Raw genomic sequence first — 12,949 nt, 5'->3', positions numbered from 1 at the left:
TGTGCGCAGGCTGTCAGTTGACCAGAGTGTATTCTTAGATAATCATTACCTGGCTTGAAGTGGGTGAAAGAAGGTGGCCATCTCTTCTGCCAGTGTCAGGACTTCTGAGTGTATTTGATGGTTACATTCAACTCTATAATCAGCAATCTGAAGTTCAAAACCCTTAAACACCTGGTGACAAAAAGCAGAGAATATCCTAGAGGAAACAGCCATTCTTTTGCTTATGCTCAGGCTGTCAGTCCCATTTGTTAGAGCTGCTGACAAAGAGTTTGGTTAAGATGAGAGAACAGCAATATGTAATAATTAGTGATGTTACAATACAACTGAGAACCTGTGCTGAGCATGCTACACAGTGGAATCTGGAATTGAGTCTATGTTCTAGCTTTCAAGGACTAGGGTGTACCCCACATAATACCTCCTATTTGAGCAACATTATACAACATCATTGGAACTTAACATATTTGTGATCATTAGCTAAACACAGTTGAAGGAGGGAGAAGCACCCATTCTATGACAAATTCACCTTTATACCTAAGATGAATAACCCAATTTTGTCTGCCATCATACTAACAAAGAAACAGCAAAATTCATTCATTTAGCCAACATTAGTATAACCAGCATCAAATTTTGCCAAGGAAATTAAACATTTACATGCTTACATGCTTACCCCTTACACACCTAGACATAGGAATTTATCATTTCCTGGCAATTGTACCTAGCTATTTCCTATCGTTTCTTGCCTGGCTATCCAAAGCGCTTATGGTCTATAACACATATTTTTCTCTAATTTTGTATATATTATAAATTGAAATAAAAATTGTATTTCCTTAATATCCACATATTTCATGAACATGTTTTGGACAGTTTTTATTAGATTGTTAAGCCCCTTGAAGGTTAAGAGGTAGCACATTTTCCACTGTGATTCCCACTACTGGACAATTAAACCACCCTTTATGGTATATTCTTTATATGAGGTACTAGAAATGTAAGTATAGTGGGCCTACTAGGAGCTTGCCATCTAGTAATAGTAGTAACAGCTGCCTTCTTTTGAGCACCTACTGTGTGTCAGGCACACTACACACATTATCAATAATCTCTATGAAAGACCACATTAAAAAGTTCACGGAAAATAGAATTGGAAGAGGTAATGTGGAGACAGGCATGTAACCTAGAGGTTAAGCTGCAGGTTAAGAGGCCCATATCCTATATCGGAGGACCCAACCAATGCAGACCTTGGGAGGTTGTGGTGATGGCTCAAGTAATTGGTTCTCTTCCTTCCATGTGAGAGACTTGCAATGGGCTGAGTTCCTTTCTCCAGGCTTTGGCCTATATCAGCTTCTTGGCTGATACAGACATTTGAGGAATGAACTTGCAGATGGGAATGCTTTTCTCTCTCTCTCTCTCTCTTAATCTTTGTCAGTCTCTCTCTCTTCCTCTTAAATAATAAATACAAACAAAAATGTTTATGTTTAAAAGGTATTATGTGCATTTTCCATGGACATTTTGAAGACTTCTCACACACTTCCCACCAAAATAGGATTGCTATTTCTGTTTGACAGGTGAAGGACCCAAGGGTCAACTGATAACTTGATGGAACAGGCAGTAAAAGTAGAATAGAGCTTTCTGGCTTAAAACCTGTCATCTTTTCACTATTTCCATGACCTTCCTTCCAAGTGACTTGATCCAGAGGAGAAGTTATTAAGTATTTGTTCAATACCATAAGGAGAAGAGGTTAACTTTTTTTAATATTTATTTTATTTATTTGAAAGACAGAGTTACAGAGAGAGGTAGAGACAGAGAGAGAGAGAGAGAGAGAGAGAGAGAGAGGGGACCTCCATCTGCTGGTTTACTACCCAGATGGCCGAAACAGCCAGAGCTCAGAAGCCAGGAGCCAGGAGCTTCTTCCAGGTCTCCCACGTGGGTGCCAGGGCCCAAGGACTTGGGCCATCTTCTACTGCTTTCCCAGGCCATAGCAGAGAGCTGGATTGGAAGAGGGGCAGCCGGGACTAGAACCGGCGCCCATATGGGATGCTAGCACTTCAGGCAAGGGCTTTAACCCACTGCACCACAGTGCCGACCCCCAAAGAGGTTAACTTTAACCTCTTAGATGAAGGACTTAACTTTAAGAGCTCCTGCAAGCTTTATTGAATTCCTGAAGGGATACTTTAAATAGGAACTTATGCAGTACAATAGAATATTCTTTTATGGTTCAACAATTACCCTTTTTAGTTGGGTGAGCATTGACAAACGGGACAGAGGTACTGAACGTTATAATGAAGAGCTGATTAACCATCCATCCATCCATGTTTTCATTCACCAGATATTTATTGGACATTCATGCATGTTCTAGCCACTATGCTAGAGTTGGAAATATGATTAAGAACAAGACAGAGAAACATTTTATCCCAACAGAGATTATAGCTTTGAGGAGAAGCAGAAATTAAATTATCTCACAAACAATGGAGTTTATAAGTTAAAGTTCTAAAATATCCTGTGGAGAAGCATAGGACTATAAGAACAAATAATAAGGTAACTGATCTTGTGTTGGGATCAGAGAGGAGTAGCCTAAAAAAGGGACTGTTAAGCTGGAAATTGAATGAGGGATAGAAATTACCTAGGTTTAGAGAAGAGCAATTAGTATTCCAGGATAAGAAGTCACTCATTCATTCATCCATTAATGTATTCATTTAGTCACCTTTTTTTCTAAGTGCAGTCTATATGGCATACACAGTTCTAGATGTGGAAGTTCATCAGTGGAGAATGATAACCATTCATGCATTTTGGAGCTTCCTTACAATTAGTTAAGACAATGATGTACTATATGAAAAAACAGTAAAGAGTATTAGATATTTAAAATTTTAAACAATATTTTCAAAATCTTGAGTCTAAAGTATTAGTTTCAAGAACACTCAGTTCATCTGAGGCTTGGAGGTAGAAGAGATAACAGCTGATATTGCCTTTAAACATAGGCAGAGTTCAGGGTTCACACAATGTGCTAAGCCTCCTGTTTTTTATTCAAAGAAAAACTAAATCAGTCAAAAATTCAAACAAATAATTTAGTCTTTAATTTATAATTCGGTGGAAGAAAATAATCAATTTACCCAATTTAATGTGAAGTACTTTCAGAAAGATATGTGGCAGACAAAGCAAAATACATTTAAATTAAAAATCATTCCATTCCACTAATGCATAAATTCAATGGGGAAAAGATAACACTTGCAAGCAAGTGCACAATCTAAATACATATTAGTGTTTAATACAGCAATGAGATGTGAAAAATAAATTTTTAAATCAATGATTTAGAAGCTGAAAATAACACATTAATCTTCATTCAGTACTCACCCTACAAATGTGGTTTCATAAAGAGTTATCAGCATCTGGTGTATTTTTCATTTTCTAATCTCAATTGATCTGAGCTAATAAGGAGGCTGTTGTTGAAAAGAATGATCTTGTTCAGGATGATTTAGCATGGTTAAGATGGCGAAGGAAATTGGAAATTTATAGATCTGTTAAGAAGACCTAGATGTCAGGCTAATTGATACATTTTGGTCACCCCTTGAAATTGCATCCATTTTCAAATGCCAAATGAACTCTCTAAAGCAACATAAGAAGAATTACCCTCTAAACATACTGCAGAATCATCATCAAATAGTTATTTATTAAGCAGCTCAACAGGCATGTTCACATTCTTTTCATCAGCAGTTCTTCCTGTTCTTTGGAGCCAATATTTCACAGTGTATACTACTCAATCACAATAATGAGTACAAAAGTAGCCATTGTGAAAAAATAGTAATTTTTCAAAAATACAACTTGGATTGCCCTAATCCACAATGAAGATAGATGGTACCTGTGACTGAGTTTTGCTTGTGTAGCTCTTTATCCATGTTTCTCATACCTTTGTCCATCCCTGATCAGAAAGAAGGTAAAGAACTAAGGTAAGAGCTGACTGTAAAATGTTTCCTACATTATCCACATAATGAATATAAAATGAGATGAAGTTATTGCACAACCAAATCAAAGTTGATTTTTGTACTTTGTTTCACCTGAGCATATCACATGGGACTCATATGCAATTGAGAAACACACAAATTCTCCCTAATCCTACTCCTCTGCCAGGAAGGTTTTCTGGTTCCTATAGGAGATAAACCCAGCCCCACTCTTATTTCACAGGTAGCTCCCTGTCCATACAGCCTCTTATTGACTCCAGTTCACTCTGCTCTAATAACACTGTGCTCCTCACTTTGGCTGGAATACACCAGGAAGGCTCTTGGCACAGGCTGCTCCTTTACCTAGAAACCTGCACCCAGAGAGATTCACTCCATAACCTGCTTTAGGTATTTAGCACTTTTTCGCAACACCATATTTAAAATTGCAACCCTCTCCTCTCACCACCTGACTCTCTAGGACTGCTATTCTCTATCCTAGTTTTATTTTCCCCCCACAGTACTTACCGCCATGTATCACATACTGGGTTTGTTTTTTTATTCTGTTTACTTTCCAACTGGCTAGGATATTCCTGTGAAAGTAGGAATTTTAACTTCTGTTATTCACCAGTGTGTTTCTGGTGCCTAGAACAGAGCCTGGAACATTGTGGACATTTTATCAAAATTTTTCAATGAGTGAATGAAGAAATACAACATTGATGGTTCCCCAGCGCAGCAGCTCACTAGGCTAATCCTCCACCTGCGGCGTCGGCACCCCAGGTTCTAGTCCCGGTTGGGGCGACCGGTTCTGTCCCAATTGCTCCTCTTCCAGTCCAGCTCTCTGCTGTGGCCCGGGAAGGCAGTGGAGGACAGCCCAGGTCCTTGGGTCCTGCACCCGCATGGGAGACCAGGAGGAAGGACCTGGCTCCTGGCTTTGGATCAGCGCAGTGCGCTGGCCGTGGCGGCCATTTGGGGGGTGAACCAATGATAAAGGAAGACCTTTCTCTCTGTCTCTCTCTCTCTCTGTCTAACTCTGCCTGTCAAAAAAAAAAAAAAAAAAAAAAAACACACACACACACACTGATGGTAACATACCCAAAGTATGGCACAACAAATGAAAATATCTGGAAACACATCCTACATACAAGAATCTGTGTTATTACTGGGATGATACAGGTGAGACTCCTGTACTTCTAACCATTAAATATCAGAGACCAGGGGAGGGCATATGGCAGAGGGGCTAAGTAACCACTTGGGATGTTTGTGTCCCATATCAGAATGTCTGGTTCCCAACCCAAATGCCCATCAACAGTAGACTGGATAAAGAAATTATGGGACATGTACTCTATAGAATACTATACAGCAGTCAAAAACAACGAAATCCGGTCATTTGCAACAAGATGGAGGAATCTGGAAAACATTATGCTGAGTGAATTAAGCCAGTCCCAAAACGACAAATATCATATGTTCTCCCTGATCGGCGACAACTAACTGAGCAGCAAAAGGGAAACCTGTTGAAGTGAAATTGACACTGTGAGAAACAGTGACTTGATCAGCTCTTGTCCTGACTGTTGATGTACAATGTAATACTTTATCCATTTTAGTATTTTCTCTGTTTTGTTCTAGTACTATTGGTTGAACTCTGTGATTAACACAAATTATTCTTAGGTGTTTAAATTTTAACTGAAAAATGATCCCTGTTCAATATAAGAGTGGGAATAAGAGAGGGAGGAGATGTACAATTTGGGACATGCTCAATCGTACTTGCCACAAATGGTGGAGTTAGAATCATGCCAGGGGATCCCAATACAATCCCATCAAGGTGGCATTTACCAATTCCATCTCACTAGTCCAAGTGATCAATTTCAGTTCACAATTGATCACACTGATAGGTCTAAGAGTCAAAGGGATCACACAAACAAGTCTAATGTCTGCTAATACTAGCTGATAGAATCAAAAAGGGAGAGAACGATCCATCATGGGAAGTGGGATACACAGTAAACTCATAGAATGGCAGATGTCCTAAACAGCACTCTGGCCTCAGAATCAGCCCTTAAGGCATGCGGATCTGGCTGAAGAGCCCATGAGAGTATTTTAGGCATGGAAAGCCAAGACACTCTGGCAAAAAAAAAGGAAGACCTAAATGGAAGATCTCTGCAAGTGAGATCCCAGTGGAAAGAATGGGGCCATCAAAGAAGGAGGTACCTTTCCCTGAAGGGAGGAGAGAAATGAATCTTGATGTGAATGGAATGGGAGAGGGAGTGGGAGATGGGAGGGGTGTGAGTGGGAGGGAAATTATGGGGGGGAAGCCATTGTAATCCATTAACTGTACTTTGGAAATTTATATTTACTAAATAAAAAATTTAAAAAAAAAAAGAGTGCCTGGTTCCACTTCCAGCTCCTCTGCTTCCAATCTAGCTTCCTGTTATTGTGTACCCTTGGAGGCAACAGATAATGGCTCATGTACTTGGCTCCCTGTCACCCGTGTGGGAGACCTGGATTGAATTCTGAATTCCTGCCTTTGCCCTGTGCCAGCTTGAAGTATTGCAGGCATTTGGGTAGTGAAACAGGGAATAGAATATCATATTCTATATCTATGCCTTTCAAATATAGTGTAAATATTTTTTTTTTGAAATCTGAGACCAGGACACAAAGATTCTCATGAAATGTCTGGCTCCTCATAACTAAGGCAAAGGAAAAATCCTTGGAAAGACATTACACCCAGCACTAATGAAGGAAGTACTTAAAAATAAATAAACTTGGAAATGGATACATGTTATGAAGACATGCATAAAATGTAAGAAACTCAAGAATGTAATTTAGAATAGTTGAAAACAATGACCCTAGGGCTGGCATTGTGGTGTAGCAAGTAAAGCTACCACTTGTGATGCTGGCATCAGGTATGGGCACCCGTTCATGTCCTGACTGTTCCACTTCCCAACCAGCTCCCAGCTAATGGCCTGCGAAAAGCAGCAGAGAATGGCCCAGGTGCTTGGTGCTTGGGCCCCTGCTACCCTCATAGGAGACCTGGAAGAAGCTCCTAGCTCCTGGCTTTGGGCTGGCCCAGTACTGGCCACTGTGGCCATCTGGGAACTGAACTAGTAGATGGAAGATTCTCTCTCTCTCTCTCTCCCCCCCCCCACCTCCTGTAACTCTGACTTTCAAATAAATAAATAAATCTTAAAATAAAAATGGCTGCTGGGGCTGGGGCTGTGGCATAGCCAGTGAAGCCGCTGTTGCATTGCCGGCAATCCCATGTGGGTACTGGTTCAAGTCCCAGCTGCTTCACTTCTGATCCAGCTCTCTGCTATGCCCTGGTTAAGGAGTAGAAGATGGCCCAAGTCCTTGGGCCCCTGCACCTGTGTCAGGGGCCCAGCGGAGGCTCATGGAGGCCATTGCAGCCATTTGGGGAGTGAACCAGTGGATGGAAGACTTTCTCTCTCTGCCTCTGCCTCTCTATAACTCTGCCTTTCAAATAAATCTTTTTTAAAGAATGGTTCCCAAGATTCTATACTCTTAATCCCTGATACCTGGGACTATGTTACTTTATGTGGCAAAAGGACTGTTCAGTGTAGTTAATACTTATGAGATGCAGAGAATATCTGATATATCCCAGTAGGTCCATAAAAGAGAAAATCAAAAAGCTAGAGCCAGAGGAGATGTGGCAGAAAGAGGGATGAGAGGGGGTTGAGGAAGAAGAGAGAGAGATTGAAGGATGTCACTCTGCTGACCTTGAAGATGAAGGAAAGGGTCATGAGCAAGGAGAGCAGCTGGAAAAAAATAAGAAACTGGCTCTTCCCTTCATGCCTGCTGAAGGAACACAGCTCTTTCAATAGATCGATTGTGAGACTTCTTGCTGCCAGAACTGTAGGATAACATATTTGTTTTAAGCCACTACATTTGGACTAAATTCCCAAAGAACAATAAGAAACCAGTACATTATCAACAGACCTTATCAAAAGGAACAGGTTGGACGGGCCTTTAAAAAATTGCATTTATTTATTTGAAAAGGAAAAGAGAACGCTAGGGATAGCTGTAATAAACTAGTTCACTCACCAAATGCCTGCAACAGCTAGGGTTGGGCCAGGCCAAATCTGGGAGTCAGGAACTCAATCCAGTTCTTCCTCACAGGTAGCAGGGACCCAACCACTTAAGCCATCACCTGTTGCCTTCCAGGGTGTACACTAGCAGGAAATTGGAATCTGGAGTGGAACCTGAACCCAGGCACTCCCATATGGATGCAGACATCTCAGGCTATATCTTGGCAGCTGTGCCGAATGCCTACCATCCTAGAAGCCTTTTTTGAGAGATGAAAGTTGAGGTGATGATAACCATGCAAATCTAGAGACAGGAGAAAGATTCTAGAATAAGGGACTAGAACATATGTTGGGCAGAATAAATGAAAGTATAAATAATTAAGACATCAGTGAAGACATGAAGGAAGAGGGTAGTTTCAGATGCTGGAGAGAAGGCAGAGGTTGAGTCATTTTTGTACACAATTCTATAAAATGGAGATAATAGTTTCTAGCTTTAAAGGGTGGTGGTGAAGATTAAATGAGATCTTTCATTTCAGTGCCTGGTACACAGTAAGTGATTGATTAGTTGCAGGCTGTTATTATTAAAGCTTAAATTTGCAATGTTCAAGATTTACTTTTGAACATGGTATGCAAGATAGACTGATATTCACAGAGGAGAAATGATTTTATTATATGAATTATGGGATATCTCACTTTTTATTTATTGTCTATATACTGCATTTATTTATTTATTGCCTGTATACTAGTCAGCTATTGATATATGATGCTCTCTAAAACTCTGGGAGTTACAATACCATGCATTCGTATGAAATTCAGAAACCTGCAGCCCTATTGAATTTGGTTGGACTAAAAGAGATACCTTGACTCGGTAGTTCTTCTTCAGGCAACAGATCATCTGAGCTTCTCTCCAGGTTCAGGACTGGGTTTGGGTCTGCTCCACGTGTGTTCATATTGGGGTCCAGATTGAAAGGCAGCAGCTACTTGGCCCGCGTTCAGATAGTGCCGTAGAACACATGCAGAGGAGCACCTACCTGTAAGGCTGTGATGCAGGCTTGTGCCTGTACCCAATCTGCCAGCATTCCACAGGCCAACACAAGTCTCATGGCCATGGTCAACAGCTATGAAGTTGTAAAGTACACCTTGCTCTCAATGTGAAGGAAAGGAAGTGAATATTTGCTGAAAATAATTAAACTGTCACTCTGCTAGCTTGTAGCAAATTACAAAAGTTTACATTAAGAAACTATAAACTCCCATAGCACGTTTTCTATTTTACCCACATCTATTAATACTGTATTTAGCAAAAAATTTAATAAAGAGGGATTTAAAATATGTAGTAAATAATAGTGTCTATATAATGTAGGATTTAAAAATAAAATGATACTGCATTCTTTTCAAATATATGACATTAGGCATTTTACTCTTTCTTTAAAAATTCAAATCAGGTATTCTAGAAAACAAAAAAACAACTAGAAAACAAAACAGTATATTAATCTTCAAATATATGTCATGAGTGAGTTTTTAACATCTTTATAGCATTAAGTGAAATCACATATAATTCCTTACTGCCTTACCTAAGTGTGCCAAACCTTTAAGTGAAATAATTTCCTACTGCCTAGCATATTAAAGAAATACTTTTGTTGCAAAACACAAAAAGTCTACAGGAAAGTACATAAACATATCAAGACAGGAGACCAAAAATTTATATAGTGAACATACATGGAACCACAACTCAGGCAACAAAATAGGGCATTTTCAACATCACAGAGCTCCTTCCCCCCATTTATCGCTTCCTGATCAAAACCCCCTTCATCACCCTCACAGGTATTCCCTCTTCTGAATTCATAGTAACTGTTGTCTTCATTTTTCTTTACACATACATCACTATGTACCCTAAATGATATAATTTAGTAATGCCTTTTTTGAACTTCATAAACATAGAACGAAAGAGTAGGCATTGTTTTGGAGTTTTTTTCCCTCACATACTACTGTATTTTTAATTCTCATCAATGTTCCTGTGTGCATTTGTAGTTAATTCATTTTCATTGTGGTAAAATAGGATACCATTTGACTGTCCCATGATGTATTTATATTTTCTACTACTGGTAAGCATTTGGCTTATTTTCAGTTTGAGCTATGACAAATAATGCTGCCAAGAGCATTCCTGTTTGTCTCTCCTGTGTTCATATTCCCTCCAGAATAGGAGTATAGGACATTACCCTTTCAGGTGGTTAGACTGTGGTCACTTTTCCATTCTAAAACTTGGGGAAAATTACTCCATCTTTGTCAAGTAAGAAGCAGAAGTCTAAATTTCAGTTAATTATTTCACGAATTTATACTAAATATTACTATGAAGCTTAATGGCATCATGGTAGATTTAAAGAATTACAATAGTAAATAAAATATCAGCTCAACCATCAGCACAGTTCTAGCCTATAAGGGAGAAGATGTGAATAAGAATGATTATAATAAATTTGGAAATAATTGTTTAATAGAGAGGTACAGATAAAAAACATAATAGGAGTCCAAAAGGAGTGGCTCCCTTAGGGAAGGGTTAAAGGGGTCTTCAAAATGGTCATGGAAAATATATGTATGAATTGAAAATTATTTTACACCAAAATAAAATTATCTTCTAATTCCACTTTCCATGGATATTTTGAAGTACCCTTGGACTTGAGGTGACAGGTAGGGGAAAAGCAGAAATGAACTAAGTTAAAAGGGGGAGGGAAGAGCATTGCAGGTAGAAGATATAACATGTGCAAAGGACCTGGGGTTATGGGGGAACACAAAATAGGAAGAGGCCTTTAGGGATAGCAACCAGAAGTCTGTATCAAAAGACAGTGAGAGAACGATCCAACATGGGAAGTGGGATACACAGCAGACTCAAAGAATGGCAGATGTCCTAAACAGCACTCTGGCCTCAGAATCAGCCCTTAAGGCATGCGGATCTGGCTGAAGAGCCCATGAGAGTATTTTAGGCATGGAAAGCCAAGACACCCTGGAAAAAAAAAAAACACACAACTAAATGAAAGATCTCTGCAAGTGAGATCCCAGTGGAAAGAACAAGGCCATCAAAGAAGGAGGCACCTTTCTCTGAAGGGAGGAGAGAACTTCCACTTTGACTATGACCCTGTCGGAATAAGATCAAAGTTGGAGAACTCAAAAGGCTTCCATAGCCTTGGCAACTCATTACTAGAGCCTAGGAAGATTACTGATGCCATAAACAAGAGTGTCAATTGGTTAAGTCAACAACAGGAGTCACTGTGTATTTACTTCTCATGTGGGATCTGTCCTTACTGTGCTGTCCAATGTGAAGTAATGCTATAACTAGTACTGAAACAGTATTTTACACTTTGTGTTTCTGTGTGGGTGCAAACTGATGAAATCTTTACTCAATATACACTGAATCGATCTTCTGTATATAAAGAGAATTGAAAATGAATCTTGATGTGAATGGAAGGGGAGAGGGAGCGGGAGATGGGAGGGGTGTGAGTGGGAGGGAAATTATGGGGGTGGGGAGCCAATGTAATCCATAAACTGTACTTTGGAAATTTATATTTACTAAAGAAAAAAAAGAAAAAAAAAGACAGTGAGAGAAAGGCTGTACCAAGATTTGAAAGACTTAAAATGTCAAACAGAGCCATTACTTTTTAGACGGTGTGAGCTCACTGAGGCAAAGGACCGTATCTTACTCAGTTCTCTAAGACACTGCATAGTGTCTGATGTGTAGATGCTCAAAAAAACCTGCTGAATTGACTTGAGTGCAGCTTTATTTTCTAGCTAACAGAAGCCATTGAAGTATCTGGAGGGGATGGAGCAGGTAAATTAAAACAAGACCTGGTCAGGGGCCGGCACTGTGGCACAGTAGGTTAATCCTCTGCCTGCAGCAGCGGCATCCCATATCGGTGCTGGTTCTGGTCCTGGCTGCCCCTCTTCCAATCCAGCTCTCTGCTATAGCCTAGGAAAGCAGTCAAAGTTGGCCCAAGTGCTTGGGCCCCTGCACCCCCATGGGAGACCGGGAAGAAGCACCTGGCTCCTGGCTTCGGATCGCCACAGTTCCGGCCGTTGCAGACATCTGGGGAGTGAACCAACGGAAGGAAGACCTTTCTCTCTATCTCTCCCTCTCACTGTCTGTAACTCTACCTCTCAAATAAATAAATAAAATATTAAAAAAAAAAGACCTGGTTAGTGCTAGTAAGAAAAGTATGTGAAAGTATATGGCACATGCTATTAGAACAGATGTGATGGCACATTTTGCCCATGCTTTCAGAGGAACTTCCCAGATGAAGGGATAACAGAATCACATCCCTAAGATACAGTGAGAGGCCAGCGCCGCGGCTCACTAGGCTAATCCTCTGCCTTGCGGCGCCGGCACACCAGGTTCTGGTCCCGGTCGGGGCGTCGGATTCTGTCCCGGTTGCTCCTCTTCCAGGCCAGCTCTCTGCTGTGGCCAGGGAGTGCAGTGGAGGATGGCCCAAGTGCTTGGGCCCTGTACCCCATGGGAGACCAGGAGAAGCACCTGGCTCCTGCCATCGGATCAGCGCGCTCTGTCAAAAAAAAAAAAAAAAAAAAAAAGATACCGTGAGAGAGAACAATGTTTCCTAAACTTACCTGAAAATAAGAATGAAGGTGGAGTACTTGTTAAAATATAATTTCCCTTCTAAATCAGACCCAGGGAGGGGTTTGGGTAGCACTCCACCTGATTCTTACTTTTAAAAAGCTTGGGAAATCGAGGTATATAGAACATTCCAGGGGGAAGGAAAGGCATAATCAAAAGCATGGAGATAGTAAAGGGTCAGAAGGTATATTTAGGAAGTGACTGGAGAGTAAGGAGACTGTGGGGAAATGGTTGTTGCTGAGACTGTGGAGTATGACGGCCAGATTGTGAAAAGTGTTACTGGACAAGCTAAGGAATCTTGTGAATAATGGAGAATCATTGGAAGATATTTTGTATGGGAGTTTGGTGGCAGGGGTTAGGGAAGGGTGGTAACT

This window comes from Oryctolagus cuniculus, chromosome 6 (assembly GCF_051225735.1).
Source record: "Oryctolagus cuniculus isolate XC-2025 breed Fujian yellow rabbit chromosome 6, ASM5122573v1, whole genome shotgun sequence".
Taxonomy (NCBI): Eukaryota; Metazoa; Chordata; class Mammalia; order Lagomorpha; family Leporidae; genus Oryctolagus; species Oryctolagus cuniculus.
This window is presented reverse-complemented; position numbering follows the sequence as displayed.